The 9,342-nt window shown below is 38.1% G+C and overlaps 1 non-coding gene across 1 annotated transcript; it reads right to left on the minus strand.

The window, feature by feature from the left end:
• Positions 1-8,048: 8,048 nt before the first annotated feature.
• On the minus strand, positions 8,049-8,121 carry TRNAG-CCC (transfer RNA glycine (anticodon CCC)). Its single transcript has one exon. It is a non-coding gene; the product is annotated as a tRNA-Gly (tRNA).
• Between the last annotated feature and the right edge of the window lie 1,221 nt (positions 8,122-9,342).

Here is a 9,342-nt window from a genome sequence, read left to right on the forward strand (position 1 = left end):
GTTTTCTATATTCATGTTAATCTTCTTAATTGTGCTTTTTATATATTCTCTATTTTATTGATTTTACTTCATCTATCAAATAGTAGAAAAGTATGTTTGTATATAATAATAGTAAAATATTATTTGCCACTATTTCGTAGATTTATTAAATGCTCTTTACAGTTTTAAAATATTTTTTATTTAACATCTTTATTGGAGTATAATTGCTTTACAATGGTGTGTTAGTTTCTGCTTTATAACAGAGTGAATCAGTTATACATATACATATGTTCCCATATCTCTTCCCTCTTTGTCTCCCTCCCTCCCACCCACCCTATCCCACCCCTCCAGACAGCCACAAAGAACCGAGCCGGTTTCCCTGTGCCATGCGGCTGCTTCCCACTGGCTATCTACCTTACGTTTGTTAGTATATATATGTCCATGTCTCTCTCTCGCCCTAACACACCTCACCCTTCCCCCTCCCCATATCCTCAAGTCTGTTCTCCAGTAGGTCTCTGTCTTTATTCCTGTTTTACCCCTAGGTTCTTCATAACATTTTTTTTTCTTAAATTCCATATATATGTGTTAGCATACGGTATTTGTCCTTCTCTTTCTGACTTACTTCACTCTGTATGACAGACTCTAGATCTATCCACCTCATTACAAATAGCTCAATTTCGTTTCTTTTTATGGCTGAGTAATATTCCATTGTATATATGTGCCACATCTTCTTTATCCATTCATCCGACGACGGGCACTTAGGTTGTTTCCATCTCCGGGCTATTGTAAATAGAGCTGCAATGAACATTTTGGTACATGACTCTTTCTGAATTCTGGTTTCCTCAGGGTATATACCTAGTAGTGGGATTGCTGGGTCATATGGTAGTTCTATTTGTAGTTTTTTAAGGAACCTCCATACTGTTCTCCATAGTGGCTGAACCAATTCACATTCCCACCAGCAGTGCAAGAGTGTTCCCTTTTCTCCACACCCTCTCCAGCATTTATTGTTTCTAGATTTTTTGATGATGGCCATTCTGACTGGTGTGAGATGATATCTCATTGTAGTTTTGATTTGCATTTCTCTAATGATTAATGATGTTGAGCATTCTTTCATGTGTTTGTTGGCAGTCTGTATATCTTCTTTGGAGAAATGTCTATTTAGGTCTTCTGCCCATTTTTGGATTGGGTTGTTTATTTTTTTGTTATTGAGCTGCATGAGCTGCCTGTAAATTTTAGAGATTAATCCTTTGTCAGTTGATTCATTTGCAAATATTTTCTCCCATTCTGAGGGCTGTCTTTTGGTCTTGTTTATGGTTTCCTTTGCTGTGCAAAAGCTTTGAAGTTTCATTAGGTCCCATTTGTTTATTTTTGTTTTTATCTCCATTACTCTAGGAGATGGGTCAAGAAGGATCTTGCTGTGATTTATGTCATAGAGTGTTCTGCCTATGTTTTCCTCTAAGAGTTTGATAGTTTCTGGCCTTACATTTAGGTCTTTAATCCATTTTGAGCTTATTTTTGTGTATGGTGTTAGGGAGTGATCTAATCTCATACTTTTACATGTACCTGTCCAATTTTCCCAGCACCACTTATTGAAGAGGCTGTCCTTTCTCCACTGTATATTCCTGCCACCTTTATCAAAGATAAGGTGACCATATGTGCATGGGTTTATCTCTGGGCTTTCTATCCTATTCCATTGATCTATCTTTCTGTTTTTGTGCCAGTACCATACTGTCTTGATTACTGTAGCTTTGTAGTATAGTCTGAAGTCAGGCAGCCTGATTCCTCCAGCTCCATTTTTTGTTCTCAAGATTGCTTTGGCTATTCGGGGTCTTTTGTGTTTCCATACAAATTGTGAAATTTTTTGTTCTAGTTCTGTGAAAAATGCCAGTGGTAGTTTGATAGGGATTGCATTGAATCTATAGATTGCTTTGGGAAGTAGAGTCATTTTCACAATGTTGATTCTTCCAATCCAAGAACATGGTATATCTCTCCATCTGTTTGTATCATCTTTAATTTCTTTCATCAGTGTCTTATAATTTTCTGCATACAGGTCTTTTGTCTCCTTAGGTAGGTTTATTCCTAGATATTTTATTCTTTTTGTTGCAATGGTAAATGGGAGTGTTTTCTTGATTTCACTTTCAGATTTTTCATCATTAGTATATAGGAATGCCAGAGATTTCTGTGCATTAATTTTGTATCCTGCTACTTTACCAAATTCATTGATTAGCTCTAGTAGTTTTCTGGTAGCATCTTTCAGATTCTCTATGTATAGTATCATGTCATCTGCAAACAGTGACAGCTTTACTTCTTCTTTTCCAATTTGGATTCCTTTTATTTCCTTTTCTTCTCTGATTGCTGTGGCTAAAACTTCCAAAACTATGCTGAATAATAATGGTGAGAGCAGACAACCTGGTCTTGTTCCTGATCTTAGTGGAAATGGTTTCAGTTTTTCAACATTGAGGACGATGTTTGATGTGAGTTTGTCATATATGGTCTTTAGTACATTGAGGAAATTTCCCTCTATGCTCTACAGGGTTTTTATCATAAATGGGTGCTGAATTTTGTCCAAAGCTTTCTCTACCTCTATTGTGATGATCATATGGTTTTTCTCCTTCAGTTTGTTAATATGGTGCATCACGTCGATTGATTTGTGTTTATTAAATCCTTGTATTCCTGGGATAAACCCCACTTGATCATGGTGTATGATCCTTTTAATGTGCTGTTGGATTCTGTTCACTAGTATTTTGTGGAAGATTTTTGCATCTATGTTCATCACTGATATTGGCCTGTAGTTTTCTTTCTTTGTGACATCTTTGTCTGGTTTTGGTATTAGAGTGATGGTGGCCTTGTAGAATGAGTTTCAGAGTATTCCTCCCTCTGCTATATTTTGGAAGAGTTTGAGAAGAATAGGTTTTAGCTCTTCAATAAATGTTTGATAGATTTCACCTGTGAATCCATCTGGTCCTGGGCTTTTTTTGGTTGTAAGATTTTTAATCACAGTTTCAATTTCAGTGCTTGTGATTGGTCTTTTCATATTTTCTATTTCTTCTTGATTCAGTCTCGGAAGTTTGTGCATTTCTACGAATTTGTCCATTTCTTCCAGGTTGTCCATTTTTTTGGCATACAGTTGCTTGTAGTAATCTCTCATGATCCTTTGTATTTCTGCAGTGTCAGTTGTTACTTCTCCTTTTCCATTTCTAATTCTATTGCTTTGAGTCTTTTCCCTGTTTTTCTTTGTAAGTCTGGCTAATGGTTTATCAATTTTGTTTATCTTCTTGAAGAATCAGCTTTAAGTATTGATCTTTGCTATAATTTCCTTCATTTCTTTTTCATTTATTTCTCATCTTATCTATATGATTTCTTTCCTTCTGGTAACTTTGGGGTTCTTTTGTTCTTCTTTGTCTAATTGCTTTAGGTGTAAGGTTTGGTTGTTTATTTGAGATATTTCTTGTTTCTTAAGGTAGGATTGCATTGCTATAAATTTCCCTCTTAGAACTGCTTTCACTGCATCCCATATGTTTTGGCTCGTTGTGTTTTCACTGTCATTTTTTTCTAGGTAGTTTTTGATTTCCTCTTTGATTTCTTCATTGATCTCTTCGTTATTAAGTAGTGTGTTGTTTAGCCTCCATGTGTTTTATTTCTTACAGATTTTTTTTTCCTGTAATTAATATCTAGTCTCATAGTGCTGTGGTTGGAAAAGATACTTGATACATTTTCAATTTTCTTAAATTTACCAAGACTTGATTTGTGAACCATGGTATGTCTATCCTGGAGAATGTTCCATGAACACTTGAGAAGAATGTGTATTCTGTTGTTTCTGGATGGAATTTCCTGTAAATATCCATTAAGTCCATCTTGTTTAATGTATCATTTAAAGCTTGTGTTTCCGTATTTATTTTCATTTTGGATGATGTGTCCATTGGTGAAAGTGGGGTGTTAAAGTCCCCTACTATGATTGTGTTACTGTCGATTTCCCCTTTTATGGCTGTTAGTATTTGCCTTATGTATTGAGGTGCTCCTATGTTGGGTGCATAAATATTTACAATTGTTTTATGTTCTTCTTGGATCGATCCCTTGATCATTATGTAATGTCCTTCTTTGACTCTTGTAATAGCCTTTATTTTAAAGTCTATTTTGTCTTATATGAGAATTGTTACTCCAGCGTTTTTTTGATTTGCATTTGCATGGAATATCATTTTCCATCCCCTCACTTTCAGTCTGTATGTGTCCTTAGGTCTGAAGTGGGTCTCTTGTAGACAGCATATATACGGGTCTTGTTTTGTATACATTCAGCCAGTCTGTGTCTTTTGATTGGAGCATTTAATCCATTTACATTTAAGGTAATTATTGATATGTTATTGATATGTTATTCCTATTACCATTTTCTTAATTCCTTTCCTTCTCTTGTGTTTCCTGCCTAGATAACTTCCTTTAGCATTTGTTGTAAGGCTGGTTTGATGGTGCTGAATTCTCTTAGCTTTTTCTTGTCTGTAATGCTGTTAATTTCTCCATCAAATCTGAATGAGATCCTTGTTTGGTAGAGTAATCTTGGTTTTAGGTTTTTCTCCTTCATCACTTTAAATACGTCCTGCCATTTCCTTCTGGCTTGCAAAGTTTCTGCTGAAAGTTCAGCTGTTAACCTTATGGGGATTCCCTTATGTGTTATTTGTTTTTTTTCCCTTGTTGCTTTTAATATTTGTTCTTTGTATTTAATTTTTGATGGTTTGATTTATATGTGTCTTAGCATGTTTCTCCTTGATATATCCTGTATGGGACTGTGTGCTTTCTGGACTTGATTAACTATTTCCTTTCCCATATTAGGGAAGTTTTCAACTATAATCTCTTCAAATATTTTCTCAGTCCCTTTCTTTTTCTCTTCTTCTTCTAGGACCCTTATAATTCAAATGTTGGTGTGTTTAATGTTGTCCCAGAGGTCTCTCAGACTGTCCTCAATTCTTTTCATTCTTTTTTCTTTATTCTGTTCTGCAGTAGTTATTTTAATTATTTTATCTTCCAGGTTATTTATCCATTCTTCTGCCTCAGTTATTCTGCTATTGATCCCTTCTAGAGAATCTTTAATTTCATTTATTGTGTTGTTCATCACTGTTTGTTTGCTGTTTAGTTCTTCTAGGTCCTTGTTAAACATTTCCTGTATTTTCTCCATTCTATTTCCAAGATTTTGGATCATGTTTTACTATCATTATTCTGAATTCTTTTTCAGGTAGGCTGCCTATTTCCTCTTCATTTGTTAGGTCTGGTGCGTTTTTGCCTTCCTCCTTCATCTGTGTGTTTCTCTGTCTTCTCATTTTGCTTAACTTACTGTGGTTTTGATCTCCTTTTGGGAGGTTGCAGGTTGGTAGTTCCCATTGTTTTTGGTGTCTGTGCCCAGGGGCTAAGGTTCGTTCAATGGGTTGTATAGGCTTCCAGGTGGAGGGGCCTAGTGCCTGTGTTCTGGTGGATGTGGCTAGATCTTATCTTTCTGGTGGGCAGGTCCACATCTGGTCATGTGTTTTGTGGTGTCTGTGGCCTTATTATGATTTTAGGCAGCCTCTGTGTTAATGGATGTGGTTGTAAGTTCCTCTATTGCTAGCTGTTTGGCATAGTGTGTCCTGCCCTGTAGCTTTGTGGTCATTGAGTGGAACTGGGTCTTGGCATTGAGATGTAGGTGTCTGGGAGATTTTCACTGTTTGATATTACGTGGAGCTGGGAGGTCTCTTGTGGACCAGAGTCCTGAACTTGGCTCTCCCACTTCACTGGCACAGCCCTGGCACCTGGCTGGAGCTCCAAGAGCCTTTCTCCACACAGCTCAGAAACAAATGGGAGGAAAGAGAGAGAGAGAGAGAGAGAGAGAAAGAACGGAGGGAGGGAGGGAGGAAAGAAAGAATGGAATAAAGAAAGAAAGAAAGTGTGACAGAGAAATCGAGAAAGAATGAAAGAAAAAATTAAAGTTGTTAAAATAAAAGGTAAAAAATAATTATTAAGAAAAAATTTAAGTAATTAACAACAAAAAAAACGGAGAGAGAGAAACCTAGGACAAATGGTAAAATCAAAGCTATACAGGCAAAAATCACAGAAGAAACATACACATATACAATCACTAAAAGAGAAAAAGGCAAAAAAAAAAAAATGTTGAGATGGAGATCTCTGGGAGATTTTTGCCATTTGATATTATGTGGAGCTGGAAGGTCTCTTGTGGACCAGCGTCCTGAACTTGGCTCTCCCACCTCAGTGGCACAGCCCTGACACCCGGCTGGAGCACCAAAAGCCTTTCCTCCACACAGCTCAGAATAAAAGGGAGAAAAAAAGGAAAGAAAGAAGAAGATAAAATAAAATAAAGTTATTAAAATAAAAATTAATTATTAAGAAAAAAATTAAAAAACAAAACAAAACAGAAAAAAAGGGAGAGATAGCACTGTAGGTCAAATGGTAAAAGCAAAGCTATACAAACTAAATCACACACAGAAGCATACACATACACACTCACAAAAAGAGAAAAAGGGGGGAAAAAATATATATATATATATATCCTTGCTCCCAAAATCTACCTCCTCAATTTGGGGTGATTCGTTGTCTATTCAGGTATTCCACAGTTGCAGGGTACATCAAGTTGATTTTGGAGATTTAATCCACTGCTCCTGAGGCTGCTGGGAGAAATTTCCCTTTCTCTGCTTTGTTCACACAGCTCCAGGGGTTCAGCTTTGGATCTGGAACCGCCTTTGCATGTAGGTTGCCTGAGGGCGTCTTTACTTCGCTCAGACACAACGGGGTTAAAGAAGCAGCTGATTCGGGGTCTCTGACTCACTGAGGCCGGAGAGAGGGAGGGGCATGGATGCAGGGTGAGCCTGCGGCGGCAGAGGCCAGCGTGATGTTGCAGCAGCCTCAGGCGCGCCGCATGTTCTCCCAGGAAAGTTGTTCCTGGATCACGGGAAACTCCAGTGGCGGGCTGCACAGGGTCCCGGAAGGGGAACTGTGGAGAGTGACCTGTGCTTTCTCACAGGCTGCTTGGTGGCGGCAGCAGCAACCTGAGGGTCTCATGCCCGTCTCTGGGGTCAGCGCTGATAGCCCTGGCTCGCAGCCGTCTCTGGAGTTCCTTTATCAGCGCTCTTAATCCCCTTTCCTCACACACCAGGAAATAAAGAGGCAGCTCCAGACTTTTTCACAGACTCCACCCCGGCTACCTGTGGCGCACTAGCCCCCTTCAGGCTGTGTTCACGCAGCCGACCCCAGTCCTCTCTCTGGGATCTGACCTCCGAAGCCCGAGCCTCAGCTCCCAGCCCACACCCACCACCACAGCGCGGCACACCCCTGTTTGCCCTCCACACCCCTGTTGCTGCGCTCTCCTCCTTGACTCTGAAGCTTCCCCCCTCCGCCACCCGCCATTTCTGCCCACGAAGGGGCTTCCTAATGTGCGGAAACCTTTCCTCCTTCACAGCTCCCTTCCACTGGTGCAGCTCCCGTCCTTATTCTTTCGTACTGCTTTTTATTTTGCCCTATCCTGGTACGTGGGGAGTTTCCCCTTTAGCGAGGTCTGAGGTCATCTGCCAGCATTCAGTAGGTGTTGTGTAGGAGTTGTTCCACATGTAGAAGTATTTCTGATGTATTTGTGGGAAGGAAGGTGATCTCCGCGTTTACTCTTCCGCCATCTTGAAGCTCCAGCCTATTCTTTTAATGGAGTCATATATAAATAGTATCTTTATCTTCCTCCCAAACCATAAAAGATGCTAAAAAAAGATTATGATTCACATTGTAACATGCTATTGTTTTGATTTGTTTTCAAGCTTGTTTTCTTCCTGAAGCAAATGAGATGTTATTATTGTTTTTTGCACTTAATATTGGTCTATATGCAGATATTTACCTAACATTTTTATTGTGATAAAAAAAACATACAACATAAAATTGCTGTCTTAACCAGTTTTTCAAATATTGATTGACTGATTGGTTTAGGCTACCCTGGGTCTTCGTTGCAGCACATGAAATCTTAGTTGCTGCATGCAGACTCTTAGTTGTGGTATGCAGACTTCTTAGTTGTGGCCTGCAAACTCTTAGTTGTGGCATGCATGGGGATCTAGTTCCCCAACCAGGGATTGAACCTGGGCCCCCTGCATTGGGAATGCAGAGTCTTACCCAGTGGACCACTAGGGAAGTCCTTTAACCATTCTTAAATATACAATTTAATAGTGTTAATGACATTCACACTTTATGAAACAGATCTCCAGAACGTTTTAATCTTGTAAAACTGAAACTATATCTGTTAAACAACTCTCCTTTTCCCCCTCCCCTCAGTTGTAATAAGCACCATTTACTTTCTGTTTCTTATGAATTTGACTGCTTTAGATACCTCATATAAGTGAAGTTACACAGCATTTGTCCTTTTGTTACTGACTTATTTTACTTTACATAATAGCCTCAAGGCTTATTTATGTTGTAGCATGCATAACTTCTTGGGGATTGCTGGATCATATTGCAGTTCTATTTTTAATTTTTTGAGGACCCATCATACTGTCTTCCATAGTGGCTGCACTATTCAGAATGTCTCCAACACCACACATGGGGTCCAATTTCTCCACATCTTCACCAACATGTGTTATTTTCAAATATTTTGATGCTCACCATTCTAATGGGTGTGAGGTGATAATTCCTTATGGTTTTGATTTGCATTTCTCTCATGATTAGTGATGCTCAGCATTTTTTCATATGATTATTGGCCATTTGTACATCGTCCTCGGTGAAATGTCTATTCAAGCCTTTTGCCCATTTTTTAAATTGGATTATTTAATTTTTTCTTGTTGTATTGTAGGGGTCCTTTATATATTCTGGATACTTAGCCCTGATGAGATACATGACTTGCAAATATTATGTCCTTTTCTGTAGATGCCTTTTGACAATGTTGATCATTTCCTTTGCTTCACAAAAGCTTTTTAGTTGGTGGAGTACAAGTTATCTAATTTTTGGTTTTGTTTCCTTTGCTTTTGGAGCCATAAAAAGGAATCATTGCCAGATCCAGTATAATGAAGATTTTCCCCTATGTTTTCTCCTCAGAGGTTTAGTTTTGAGTTTTATGTATAGGTCTTTAATCCATTGTTGAGTTAATTTTTGTATATGGCTTCAGATAAGAATCTAAATTCATTCTCTTCCACATAGAGATCCATTTTTCTCAACAACATTTGTTGAAGATTTAACAAATATTTTTATTCAGTATTCCTTCTTCCATCTCAGACATCCATCAAAGCTCATTTTGTCCTGCTTATAGTTTATATTTTAGATTCGTTCTTTAGCTTAGCTGGTTTTGGTGGTATTTTTCCTATTTGAAATGTGGATTTTAAAAAATTATAGTTGGTTTATTATATTATATTAGTTTCACAT

Source organism: Lipotes vexillifer, unplaced genomic scaffold, assembly GCF_000442215.2.
Source record: "Lipotes vexillifer unplaced genomic scaffold, Lipotes_vexillifer_v1.1 scaffold430, whole genome shotgun sequence".
In the NCBI taxonomy this organism is placed as follows: Eukaryota; Metazoa; Chordata; class Mammalia; order Artiodactyla; family Lipotidae; genus Lipotes; species Lipotes vexillifer.